The 14194-nt window shown below is 36.4% G+C and overlaps 1 pseudogene; it reads right to left on the reverse strand.

Moving 5' to 3' along the window:
- Positions 1–1394: 1394 nt before the first annotated feature.
- Positions 1395–8395, reverse strand: LOC125480313 (annotated as a pseudogene).
- Positions 8396–14194: the final 5799 nt, after the last annotated feature.

Below are 14194 nucleotides of genomic sequence, written 5' to 3' on the forward strand. Positions count from 1 at the left end.
CAGGCACACGTGAAGGGGTCCATACATGCATGGTTTTTCATTGGATAGTATATTAAAGTAGTCAAACAACTTGGATGGTTTTTTATTAGATAATATATTAAAGTACTCAAAGAACTGGTTTTATGACCATTATGTGCCCATGGTTTAACATGGGGAGTGTGTTGCTTGGATCCGTTATCGTAGTAGGAAATGTTTTTGTAAGAAGCGCTTTTGTTAACAAGCGCTTATGTGTATAAACTTATAAATACACTAAAATTTTTCAAGATTTAAAAAAATGTTGGGCGTTAGTCGGACGGCGGACTGACGTCTAGCGTCTAAATGGTTAGACTGGATTTAGGTGGGCACTAGGCAACCTAAGCGGATATAGATAAATTTCTTGTATATCTTGTAAATAAGTGCATATTGACATATAAAAAATTAAACTTGTATGAAATCCATGAATAAGATAATAAAAGAATGATAAAATACAAAAAGGATATCTAACAAGTCCAAATTTTAAAAATACATTAAGCATATATACCATATTACTTAAAACATTTTAATTGATTATATCTAATTTTTAAAAAGTAAAAGTAAAAGTCTCACGTAGTGGGTTGGATGGTTCATAATAAAACTATTAGTGGGTTGGGTTGGGTGGTTTCTTTATTTTAATTAAATTTATCATAAAAAAAATATGAATAATTACATTCTTATAATTAAAAATAGCAAATATATTAAAAACTTATTGCAAGTCTTCTTACTCTAATAAAAAATTAGAAATGAAAAAGCCCATTATCATTTGTATTACTAGATTCGTACTGGACGTTTTTGATTGGGTCAAAATGTCCATTAATTTTCAAGTCCATTTAACTTTGGAGAAGGGGAATATGCTGGCATCCACTTGAATTAAATATAATATAACGTTAAGGAAACGACGTCGTAAGCCTAGTTTATTTTTAACTTTGGAGAAGGGGAATATGCTGCTCTGACCTTCTATCTTCTCCAGTTCTTCTCGGTGGTCACCGAACTTCATGCTTTTCATTGTGGCTACTATTATTTTTCCAGAAAAAATCAACCGCCAAGGCAGATCTCCCAGCCGCCCAGCCCCGTCTACTCCGCCTAGCCCACCTAGATTCTCGCCTAGGTGCTAACGAATGGGTTTGCTGACTTATACAATGATTTGGGCTTAATTGGATCGGCAACTTGCCGCCCACCACCTAGGCGGCTGTCTAGACCAACTTTTAGAACACTGATATTTTTACTGAAAATTTATGTACTTCGTGAAAAATTACTTTAAAGTGCATTTAGTAAAGTCATTTAACATATGTTTCTATGTAAAAACGGCTTGACGGCTTGAAAATATTTATTTTCTGTTGAGTGTAGTTAGAGCATTTAGCAAGAGATCTTTTGACAAATACGCATAAAAGAACCGTTTACAAATATTAAACCACAATTTAGCGCACTTTAATTGTCTGTTTAATTAAAATCCGTAACCAAATTTAAATGTTCATATCTTCCTATACTTCTTGTATGAATCTTCCATATATACAAAAGCAAGAGTTGGCCTCATTTAATAAGAACCGGAACTAACTTTATAGAGATCAGAAGACGTAGTGGCAGCAGAAGAACCAATCCATGTTGAATCAGAAGAACGAAGGTGGCTCCGAGTTCCACTTGAGCTCTCCTGTGCAATCTGATCAAACTGGTTTCTCACGGCCGTTAGTCTCATTTCGTCGCCGTATATACTCGGATCCATGATCAATTCATGCACAGCAGTCTCCCCTTCAAGCATTCTCACAACTGCAGACATTGTAGGGCCTCAACGCGGGTGCCGGATTGGTGCATAGAAGCGCCACTTTCACCATTCGAATCGCCTCTTCCTTGCTGAATTGGGACCCCAACCTAGGATCCACCAGGTCCATTAAATTTCCTTTTTGTTGCAAGACAAGGGCCTGAAAGAAACAGATGCAGGTTTAGCTAGTTGAGCAAGGTAATGTGCCTGTCCACTTATCTAAAAACGTTCTAATTGTATATACAGAAGCAATTCAAATGAAGATCGATCTTACGGTGTAGCTCACTAAACATCTCTTTGATTTGTTTCAGTTTTCATGAAAAAAAAAAAAAAAAAAAAATGAAGATCCATCTTACCCAATCCACAAGGCATACAAAATTCTGATTTGGTCTGTACTTCATGTTGTTCTTTCCAGCAACAATCTCCAGCGCAACAACGCCGAAGCTGTAGACATCTGCTTTGTCGGTTAAGTAACCCCATAGTGCATATTCCGGCGCCATGTATCCTCTACAAAACAAATGTTGTTTTTCTCATACTGATGGTTCCTCTAGTACAAGGCATTTCATCTCAAACATACCCAATAGAAAACCGTAAAGATAAAATCTGTTCATGAATCATTACTTCACGTTCAAGTTTTCAACAGAATCACGATGTTCAACATTTTGGGGGCTAAATAACTTTGGAGGAAAAATGAGAAGAAATAAAATTAGATCTGAAATGAAGCTAAGTTATGAAAGGAAAAAATCCATAGACGCAACAGCTTACATAGTTCCAGCCACTCTAGTGCTAATGTGGGTGTTCTCCTCTTCATCGAGCTTGGCCAAACCAAAGTCGGAGATCTTAGGGTTAAGATCTCGGTCTAGTAGATATTTGTCGCTTTGATGTCTCTATGCACAATCTTTAGCGTTGATTCCTCATGCAAAAAGGACAAACCTCTTGCTATGCCTATGCATATTTTCTGCCTTGTAGGCCAATCCATATTTAATGGACCATCCTCTGGACCTGCAACAAACATGGATTCCCAGGTCATTTTAGTACTTCTTGATACACCATTCGTTTGTTCTATTGATAGATTCAATAAGCTTACCGAACAACGTATGTGCGAGGCTGTTGTTTTCCATATATTCATACACTAACAGTAACTGATTTGATTCGATACAACATCCATACAATCTGACAAGATTTGGATGATGTAAACCAGAGATCATGCCTATTTCATTGACAAACTCACGATTTCCTTGCTTTGATTTTGAAGATAGTTGCTTAACCGCGATTATAGTTCCATCCAACAATGTACCCTGCATTAAAAATTAACATAATCCAGGCAAGTAACAAAAATAATTAACTGAAGACTTCTATAAAATGTGGAACTGTATATGGGATGGAATTGTACAGTACCTTGTAGACAGACCCAAAACCACCTTCCCCAATTTTGTTTTTAGGATCGAAGTTGTTAGTGGCAGCTTTGATTTGTCTAAAGGTGAAAAAACCAGTTTGCAGGTCCAGTCCTCTCAAAGCTGTGCAAAGAACAAAGGTTAGGATATCGGTAATATCTTGCGGATTTACAGTAGTTCTTCTGAAAGAATGAGACCAATGTGCTACTCGAAACTTTTACAGTAGCTTAGTAGTACCTTTTTCCCTTGACGTCCTGCTATCGAAACAGTCATTCCACCAAAGAATGCCTAAAATCAAGAAAATGAGGCCCAAAACTGAACCTCCAACTGATGCTCCAACAATAATAGCTACTTTGCTTTTGCTTTCTGAGGAGGCTTGAATTCTACAAAATTTAAAAGTAAATGAAAAACAAGTCATGAACGATATAAGCTTTCGTCTATGATATACAGCTATATATACAGATTACAGAGAGTATTATCAAAGCCGGAACAATATCTTTTAGGATCTATATTAAAAGACCAAAATTAGCTAGAAGCCTAGAAAAATTGATAAGGAAAGGATAAATTGGTATCAGCATGCGATTCAGCAAACAAACTTTAGCATGTTTCTGTGCACGTATAAGAGAGAGCTAAAGTTTGCAATTTAGAAGATACCAGAGTCTATGGAGATAGCTGATATAAGAGGACCATAAGTTCCTCTCTTTGGGGAAGCTGTTGTCCCTTTCCCAGACCACTTAAACCGGATCAATAAAGTTTTATCCTTAACCTGAACTGCCTTAAGTTCCTTCATGGCTACCCTATCAACCCCTTGTGCTTCCTCTTCGATGTCAAAATCCTTCCACACTAGTTTCTCCTGTAATAAACTTGATCGATCAGCAAACTCAAATTCAGAGCATATAGAGTGCAGAAAATAAGGCGTGATTAACTACCTGAATATACACATCAAATATCCGTCTTCCAAGACTATAGAAAGATCTGTTGTCTCTGATTATTATCTCCGAAAAGTTAAGTCTCACAGTATAATTTCCAATTGCGAAGCAGCGTGCATAATAAGTGAGAGAAAGAGGCGATAGGCGTGCATTTGTGTACAACTCAGAGTTGTCCATTCCAAGTATCGATATGTTATTTGCAATGTAGTCATTAGAGGTGGGGTTAGCATCCCAGAAATGTCCGGTGGTACTGATTCCCCACATTGGTCTCACCGGAATGAACTTTGCTGGACCTCCCAAGTCTGTATCCGCTTCAAAGTCAATTCCTCCAACAGTGGTTGCCGTTCCACCACAATTTATGTGTAATGAATATCGATCTATCCATTAACAACCGAGAATCAAAATCATATGAATTCGATACTAAAGCAAATATTTGAATAGATAAATGAAAATAAAATATTCGAGTAACGAAAGTTCATATCTTGTAATCATATTTTGAATCTAAGAGATATATTGTTACCTTTAGGACATGGATAGCTATTCAGACACTCTCCAAATAATCTGGAATGTAGTGAAAATCAATTTATGTAAAGCAATTAGGTTTCATAGAACGAAAAGGGAAAGGTAATTATTCATCGTTGAAGACTAAATAAGTTATAAGCTTACGAGTTGTCTCGTGCTGTAAAGCTTTTGAACAAGTTCCTGATACATGCGAAATCAATTTGGTTCAAACGAAAATTAGAGGCGAGTGAAGAGCACGACCTGTACTGAGTATATCAACTTAAAAGAAAATTTCCTCTTACAGGGTCTCTCTACATGAAGCAGGCTCAGAATTCTCTGAAAAATTATTGTAAGAAACATCTATCTGGCTGCACAAAAGTACAATATACTAGAAATGTAAGTTTTAACGTATCATAAAATTGTTAAAACGCTTACAGGATGAATTAATGACAGAAAATCCTAAACAAGAAGATCGAAAACATACTAATGACTATCTCTGCTCTTGATCCAGTCCGGAATAGAACCGTTGAGCAAGTTACTTGTGAGATACCTATTCAGAAAGAAATTACATAGTCATACTCAAAGTATATCATTACTGTTTCTAAAGGCCGGTTGCATGGACGAAAACATTGACTACATACACACAACTAACTAAGAAATTTGTGTCGTTCTACATCAAAATCTCTGCTTCCATTAGAGATGTCATTTGATGTAGGTAATTATAAAAATAAAAAAATAAAAAATTCAAGGGAGTCCCCTATGAATAATGATGTATGCTCACGACCTGGATGAAGTTTACGTTTCTTACAAGTACTGCAAGTTTGTCAGAGTTCCAAAATTATCAGGAATGTTCCCTTCCAGCCTGTTGAAGCTCAGATCTCTACAAGAAAATAACTAAAATTATGTTTTACGAATCATAAATGAGCAAGAAAATTATCAATTTATTTTGTTGTACACTTGAACAAGAAAAATCGAAATTATAAATGAAGAAAGGTAGTATTACAATATTTTCAGTGTTGTCATGGCTGATATATAATCAGGGATACTTCCGGATAAGTTGCAGCTCCTCAACATTCTGCAACACGACTATTTATTAGCACAAGCTAAGTGTGGATTAGTCTAAAAGTATTAACAACATAAAATTATAATTATAACACTTTCTTGACTTACAAACTTGTCATGTTTGTCATCCTACTCAAGAGCGGAAATTCTGAGCCCCCTCCATCTATATCACTGATCCTTCTGCATTAAAAATAGGTATGTTCGATAGGGAGTTCTGATAAACTTGTAAAGCCAGAATTAAGTTTTTTTAGTATTTATGCAACTTAGGATCGAATGAAGAACTCACAGTTCTGCTAAATTACTCAAGACAGAAATGCTAGAAGGAATGGGCCCTTGGAGACCACTAGCTTGGATCTCTCTGTCAATAACACAAGTCGAAGGGGTTGGATGTTACACCAGAAAATATATATCCTAACAATTTAGAAAATTGAATGGGAAAATATTGCTCACAGTTTCTGAAGTTGCTTCCAGCTTTGAATAAAATTCGGTATTCTTCCAGTGAAGTTATTCATGCTGATCCTACTGCATAAACAGAATCATTGAAGAATAAATCGGAATATTTCTTAACAGAAAAAGGTTATAAAGTAATCATAAGAAACAAACGGTAAGGGTACAAACGCTTACAGTTCTGTTAACTTAGTCAGATTAGTTAGAGCCACCGGCAGCTCTCCTGTGAGATTGTTTGCATTCAGAATGCTGCAGATACCAATTCTAATTTATCGACTGGTACTTCCTTATTCAAGTTATATAAAAATTCAAAATTAAGTAAGAGCAAACGGAGGGTGAAAGAAAGAAGAATGTGCTTACAGATTATTCAAGTTAACCAATTTCCCAAGCTCAGGAGGAACAGTTCCAGAAAACTGGTTATTCTCTAAGCTCCTGAAAACATATTCTCCTTCTTCAGCCATTACAATACGCTAAACTGAGCACAAACTTAAAATTGATGTTTACAAATAACATAAGGTCATAACGAGAGATCAAGACAGAGCATACATATATATTAGGGTGGTAATGTTTCCTAAGTAGCCAGGGATTGGTCCTGTTAAGTTGTTCACGGTAACGGAGCCTGCATTGTACTCATTTTGTTAGCTCTATTAATATAAGCTATAAACCACTAACCATGAACATAAAGTTGAGAAGTCATTTACAGAATTTCCAACTTTGTAGAAGCCCATTCACGCGGTATAGAACCGCTGAGGTAGTTCCGGGTGAAATCACTGTACACAAGAGAAAAGATATTAGTAACTATACCAATATTTGAGGAAACGATGTAAAACACCATTTCAGCGAATATACAGCTGAAAATGTTTCCTTACACATTTTTTAGGTAGGGTAATTTTGCAACAGATGGTGGAACTACACCAGCAAGATCTTGTCCTTTAAGAAAACTGTATCACGAAAATGTAAAAGGGGAAATTATGTTTAGCAACTGAAAATGCAGTCTTAGAATTCGTCAACGAAAAAAAAAAGATCAAAAAACTACAGGCCGGCGTACATAATGTTACAAACAAAATCAAATTTAATGCCTGCTATTATTATACTGGACTATCCTAAAAAGTAAACGCTACAGAAGATAATTAAATCGATTAAAAACGAACAAGGAATATATACAAATAAGGTTCTGAGTTGACATACATGCTGACAACATGGCAATAACCATCAGGGTAGGAGCAGTTGCAGATGACAGTGTTATTGTAGAGAGGCAAGTTATTAGATTTTGGGGTAGCCCAATTTGTGTCGTTGCTGCACGGGTCTATGCTGAAGTTCCAGTCTTGTTTTCCAAGTTGTGTAGCTATTTCTTTTAGTGCTTCCACTGTGCCCACAAATCAAAGGTAATTAATAATTCTATTCTTCGTCTCTTGTTTGTGTTTTTTTATTCAAGAATCCCAGTACTTTCAGAGGAAAAAGAAACTAAGGGAATTCATATAAAGTTTTTACAGAAAACATGTTTAAGAAAGATTAAAATTTTCTTCTAAAATTCTCAATAAAAGAGACCAACTTTGGGACTGAGCACTCTAATCTCTACTATTTAACAAAGTGAAAAATCCAGACTTTCATAACATAAAAAAATATTTTTTTTTAAGAAAAAAGTGAGGTTTCAAATGATAGGTTTTTGGTATAACCAACTTGAACAAGTAAAAAGAATACCGACTTGAACAAGAACAAAAAGGAAAAATGATTTCCAAACTTCCGTTTTCTCCTTCTGCACTCCTTTTTTTTTTTTTTTTTTTCATATCCCATGATTTTCTTTTGATTTGTCCAATCTTGCAGGAGTGCATGAGCAGAAAAAGGAGTGCGGAAATTATACCCCTATAAAAATATACTAACTTGAACAAGATTCAGAGAAAGAACAAGAAAAAGAAGAAGAGTGGCAAATTACCTTCAGTAGGAGCAAGACGTACAGATTGCGATTGAGCTTCAACTTTGAGTGTTAATATGCAGCAAAAGCAGACGACCAATATGACCACAATATCAAATCCAGCCATCTTTTTCTTCGCCTTCAGCATTGCATGATTTGTGCAGTTATATCTCAAATCTGCGTCATCCAGCTATCACAACCTCTGTAATTAGTGAAGGGGAGGGAGCTCTACTAATAGTTCCCCTTTAAATTATTGTCGAGGTGTTTGCTTTTCTTGGACTAAATCTTAAAAATCAGCAGCTGACCACACAGTCTTTCGCTTTCAATCTTAGATCGACCTTGGTATATAAAATTTTAAGACTATGGACCACAATTTGATTAGTAGCCACTTTATTTGAAATGTGTATTTTATTGAGAATAATATTTCTCTTCTCTTTTCATTAATCTGAAAGATAATTTTACACTAGTATATATAGTTACACATTGGGGTAAAAAGTAAAAGAATATTATCTACAGTAACTATCTAACTAAATTGGTAACTGTCAAGAGTTACTATTACAATGAGTTACTACACTATCCTTATCACACCCCCTCAAGCTGAACGGAGAATGGTGAAGAGAGAGCTTGGATCGAAGTTGGAGAAATCATTGCCGAGGAAGGGACTTAGTGTGTATGTTTGCAAGTTGATCTTGGTTGCAAACAAACTGAACTCAGAGTAATTATGCTAAAACCACGAATTTAGTGATAATCGATTTCTACATGCTTAGTGCGAGCATGAAAAACAGGATTGGATGCTAAGGCAATAGCAGAGACATTATCACACCAAATATAAGGAATGGCAGGCAATTTGAAACCAATATCAGTAAATAATTGGCAAATCCAAGTAATTTATGTTGCAGTATGAGCTAGAGAGCGATACTTAGCCTCTGTGGATGATCGAGCAATTGTGTGTTGCTTCTTTGCTCTCCAACTAATGATGGATGGACCAAGAAAGATACAAAACCCCTCTGTTGATCTTCTATCCCAAGAGCAACCAGCCCAATCAACGTCAAAGAATGCCTTAAGTGTCAAGGAAGATGAGGATTTAGGGAACCATAAACTAAGTCCAAGTGTGCCTTTTAAGTATCGTAAAATCCGTTTCACTGCCTGAAAGTGTTGTTCTCGTGGTGAATGCATGAACTAACACATACCAAATTAACAGCAAGGGATAAATCAGTCCAAGTTAAGTATTAGAGAGCTCTAACAATGGATCTGTATTCTACAGGATTAGATAGTAAGGGCCCAGAAAGATCAAGCTTGGCAGAACCAAGTGGTGTGATGTAGGGCTTAGCTCCATCCATATTTGATCTTTTAAGCAAGTCCATAATGTACTTGGATTGATGAATCAAGATACCTGACGAAGATCGCTGAACTTCGAGCCCAAGAAAGTAATGAAGATCACCTAAATCCTTGACTGGAAACTGAGCACTGAGCTTGGAAATAACAGTTGCAGTGAGAAGAAGAGGGGCCAGTAACAATTATATCATTGACATACACCAGAACCAAAACTAGAACAGGCTGATGAAGAATGAATAAACTGTGATCAGATTGCGATGCTTGAAATTCCAGTGAGATTAGAGCAGATTGAAGCTTCTTAAACCAAGCTCTAGGAGCTTGTTTAAGACCATAGAGAGATTTCTTTAAGTGACAAACATAATTGGGATGATCTTGGTCAATGAATCCAGAAGGCTGAGACATATGCACATTTTCTTTCAAGAAACCATAAAGAAAAACATTACTAACATCCAACTGATGTAAGAACCAATTGGATTGAACTACTAAGGTGAGTGAGACTCTAATGGTCACAAGTTTTGCCACTAGACAGAAAGTATCACTGAAGTCGATACCTTCATATTGATTGTAACCCTTAGCCACTAAACGGGTTTTACAGCTATCCACAGCGCCATCTTGTTTGCGTTTAATTCTGAAAACTCACTTACTACCTAACTAAGTTGTGGGAAGGAGAAAGAGGAACAAGAGTCCATGTTCCTGTATTCTGCAAAGCATTGAATTCATCTTGGATAGCTGCCCTCCAATGGGAATACTTAGATGCTTAGAGATAGGTAGAAGAAACATATTCACTGTCTAAATGTGATGGTAAAGGGTGTTTGGTAGCTGTATTAGCTTTAGGTTTAAAGATGCCTGACTTGGACCTAGTTTGCATAAGGTGAATAGAAGGAATAGGTAGAGGGGGAGAAGTAAGTGGAGGTATAGGCTGAGAAGTGGAAAGTGGTGCATTTGATGCAGGGTAGGGATGTGTGGGTGTAGGTATGGTAGATGCAAGGACCTAAGATTCAGGTGGAATAGCATAACAAGTTGAGGACAGGGTAGGATATAGATGGGGAAAAACAAAGGAGAAGGGAGATGAGGCAGTATAAGAAGTAGTTGGGGAAGTAGAGGAAGAGGTAAGTGTGTGAAAAGGAAAAGAATTCTCATCAAAATGCACATGTCTAGAGATGTATACCATATTTATGATCGAATCTAAGCATCTATACCCTTTATGAATCAAATTGTAACCAAGGAATACACATGGTTTACTTTTGGCATCTAATTTGGATGTGATATAAGGTTTTAACTAAGATAGCAACTGCAACCAAAAACTCTGAGCTGACTATAATCTGGAAGCTTTCGAAAAAACTATTCCCATAGAGATGGTTTGGAACTGGGTGGCAACCTATTGATGAGGTAAGTTGCAGTGAGAAAAGCTTCAACCCAAAACTGATGGGGCACCTTAGAAGCTATCAATAATGTCCTGGCAGTTTCAGCAATATGTCGGTGCTTCCTTTCAACACAACCGTTTTGCTGTGGATGTGTGAGGACAACTGAGATTTTGTTGAATGCCACAAAAAGCAAGATTTTTTTGAAAATTAGAGCTAAGAAATTCACCCTCTGAGGCTGTTCTTAAAGTGCCGATCTTGAAACCAGATACATTTTCAATGTAAGCTTGAAATTGGACAAATGTAACAAACACATCTTATTTATGCTTGAGAGGATACAACTAAGTATATTTGGTGAAATCATCAACAAAGAGAACATAGAACTTGTAACCACTAACAGATAACAATGGTGCTGGTCCCCAAACATCAACATGAACAAGTTCTAGTAGTGTAGATGTAATACTAACAAAGTCATGAAATGGCAATTTTGCACACTTGCCCAAGATACAATTTGAACAAAACAGCTTACTAACAGAAGTCGTAATAGGCAGGGAAGACTTAGAGATAACAGATCTAAAAGTCTTAAACGTTAGATGTCCTAAGCGTTGATGCCAAATATGAGGTGAAGTCCTTATTGTAGTAGTTGCAAGATATCTTCTGGAATGATGAGGAGATGTATAGAAGGGATAGAGACCTTGGCGAATAGGACCTCTAAAAAGCATCTCCCCGTAGTAAGATCCTTGACATTGAAGTCAAAAGGATTCAGAGTCAAAGAACACCAATTGTCCAGAGAAAACATATTGGCAGAGAGCATATCATGTTTCAATTGAAGAAGAGCCAGAGTGGAAAATTGGCTAACATTGGCCATCTCCAATGTAAACTTTGTCGGGTTCATGATATGGTTGCGGATTCTGCAAATTCTGAATGTTATTGGTCATGTATGAGCTTGCTCCAGAGTCAACGAGCCATGAATGAGAGGAATTGACTGGAGGATTGGCATACATGGCAAGCTTAGCTGGAGGAACACGACCTTGAAAATTATGATTCATACGATTGCTGCAATCAATGGCTTGATGGCTTGAATCTTCACAGATTTGACAGGGAACATGCTTTGAATTGTTGTGATAGCGATTTCCTTCACGATTTCCACCACGATTCTAAGAATTGTTGTAGCGATTAAATCGATTTTGATTGTTGTTGTTGTAATTTTGCTGAATGTTGTTAGGTCGCTGATAACTACCTCAATTAGAATTGGGGAACTGTTGAGGGTGAACACTGTAAGCTTGATGTTGAGGTGGAACAAGCGGTGTAGGGAGCAAATGAGCATTGGTTGATGATGCTTGAACATTGAACGCCTGAAAATGTTCAGTAAATAAGCCTTGAGTATGTTGCTTTCTTACAAGCGTCATTTCTTTGCTGAGCAAGAAACCATGAAGATCATCAACAGTTGTATCAGCGAGACGGAATTGCATAGAATCAAAAAAGTAATCATAATCATCAGGAAGTCCATTGAGAATTATTAGAAGAAGATCATAATCGTTAACTGGTGCGCCAGCAGTAACGAGAGCATATGTAACTTCCTTGATACGCTAGAGGTACTTAGAGATAGAGGAATTTCCTTTGGTCATAGATTGAAGATTTGACCTAAGTTGATGAATGTGAGATCACGAGACACCGCTAAATCGCCGTTCAAGATTCTACCATAATTCCCGAGCAGATTGAACACCAACGGTGAAAGGAATCAAATCCTTAGAGAGTGTAGAGTTGATCCAAATGATGATATTCTGATCTTTCTCATACCATAACTCAAAGGCAGGATTAGGAGTAGAGGTCAAATTTCCTGAAGAATCAGTGAGAAATTGAGGCGGTGCTGGTTCAGATCCGTTAACAATTTCAGCGAGCTTGTAGCAGCAAAAGATCGGATCAAAGAGAGACTTCTAGACGAGATAATTGTGACATTTCAGCTTTGTCTGGACCATGCTACTAATATTTTGGATCGTGATGGAGTTAATCGAGGCCTGAGTAGAAGAAAGAGGTGGTGAAACACCCTGAGGAGAAGAATAGGATGTGTGATCACCGGAGATGAAGAATTGGAAGAGTTAGCCGCCATTGATGCGCAAGATTAGAGAGGAAAATAGCGGAAGAGATCTGTTTGGTTGCTGAGAAAATGAAGAAAGCGTAAGGAGAAAGTTAAAGGATCGAAGTCGGTAGACTTTTGGCGGATGATACCATATTGAGAATAATATTTCTCTTTTTTTTTTCATTAATTTGAAAGATAATTTTACACAAGTATATATGGTTACACTTTAGGGTAAAAAGTAAAAGAATATTCCCTACAGTAACTATCTAACTAAATTGGTAACTGTCAAGAGTTACTATTACAGTGAGTTATTATATTATCCTTATCATATTTAATGTGTGTTTTACCGTTTTTACTACCCTTCAACATTGTTATTACCTTGAGGCCTGGTTTGAGAGAGCAATTCACTTAACATGGTTATATCGATATTATGGCATTTCCTGTCAAGAAATAAAAATCCTTCTCCCCGTTTGATTCTTAGGAAGAATGTAGGTGTTGTTGATATCCTATCATTTATTATGCTAAATTTATTTTCCTTTTGGGACAAATTTACATGTCAACTTCAGTTGGTCTGTCGTTGGATTTCTGTGGGAACTGCATCAGCTCTATTCAGGCTAGGCTGTGCTCTGAGAAAGATAAGATGTGAGACCCACCAGCTTCACATGAGGACGCAAACAATTTGTGAGATCCATTGCCAAGAAAAGTAAACCTAATTAAAGCCATCAACTTCAACATGGGGAGGCGAACAATTTGCTAACAAATTTAAGTTTTACGTATTCAAGAGGTTTCAGCTATATGAAAAAGAACTTACGTACGATTGTGACGTTAAAGATATCTCAAACTAATCACTCAATGTCATATGAGTAAATTAATTATGTCATCAATCTAGATATTTCAAAAGGGAAAAATACCTAATTAAATTAGTGTTTCCAAATAAAACAACTATAAATAATATATATATATAGGAAGTTGAAACTAGAAGAGTATCAATCTGGGATAATATAATTGAATGAGTACTACGAGTATTTGACCACAAAAAAAATAGAGTATTACGAGTATTAATCTCAAATGGAAATGTTTAGAAGGACAAAATATATCAAAAATGGGCTAAAAACAACAAATACAGAAAAGAAACTTATGAGGGCTAAGCACTATGCCGCTTAACACCTAACACAGGTTTGAGATACTTTCATTTTAACGATTCAGATACATGTATAAGTTTCTCTCGTTCTTTTTATGTATATATGTAGAGATATTCATTATATTTCGGCTCTTACATTAATATCGATTCCCATCAAATGTGTACGTACTAATAAAGTTACTATTTCTGTTTAATATTTTGACTTAAAATAATCATGGACTAGCTAGAGAGGTCTATTGTGCTTCAAAAATACCTTATCTC

Source organism: the organism of the source record quoted next, unplaced genomic scaffold (assembly GCF_019419815.1).
Source record: "Pyrus x bretschneideri cultivar Hongxiangsu unplaced genomic scaffold, Pyrus_bretschneideri_v1 Contig33, whole genome shotgun sequence".
Taxonomy (NCBI): domain Eukaryota; kingdom Viridiplantae; phylum Streptophyta; class Magnoliopsida; order Rosales; family Rosaceae; genus Pyrus; species Pyrus x bretschneideri.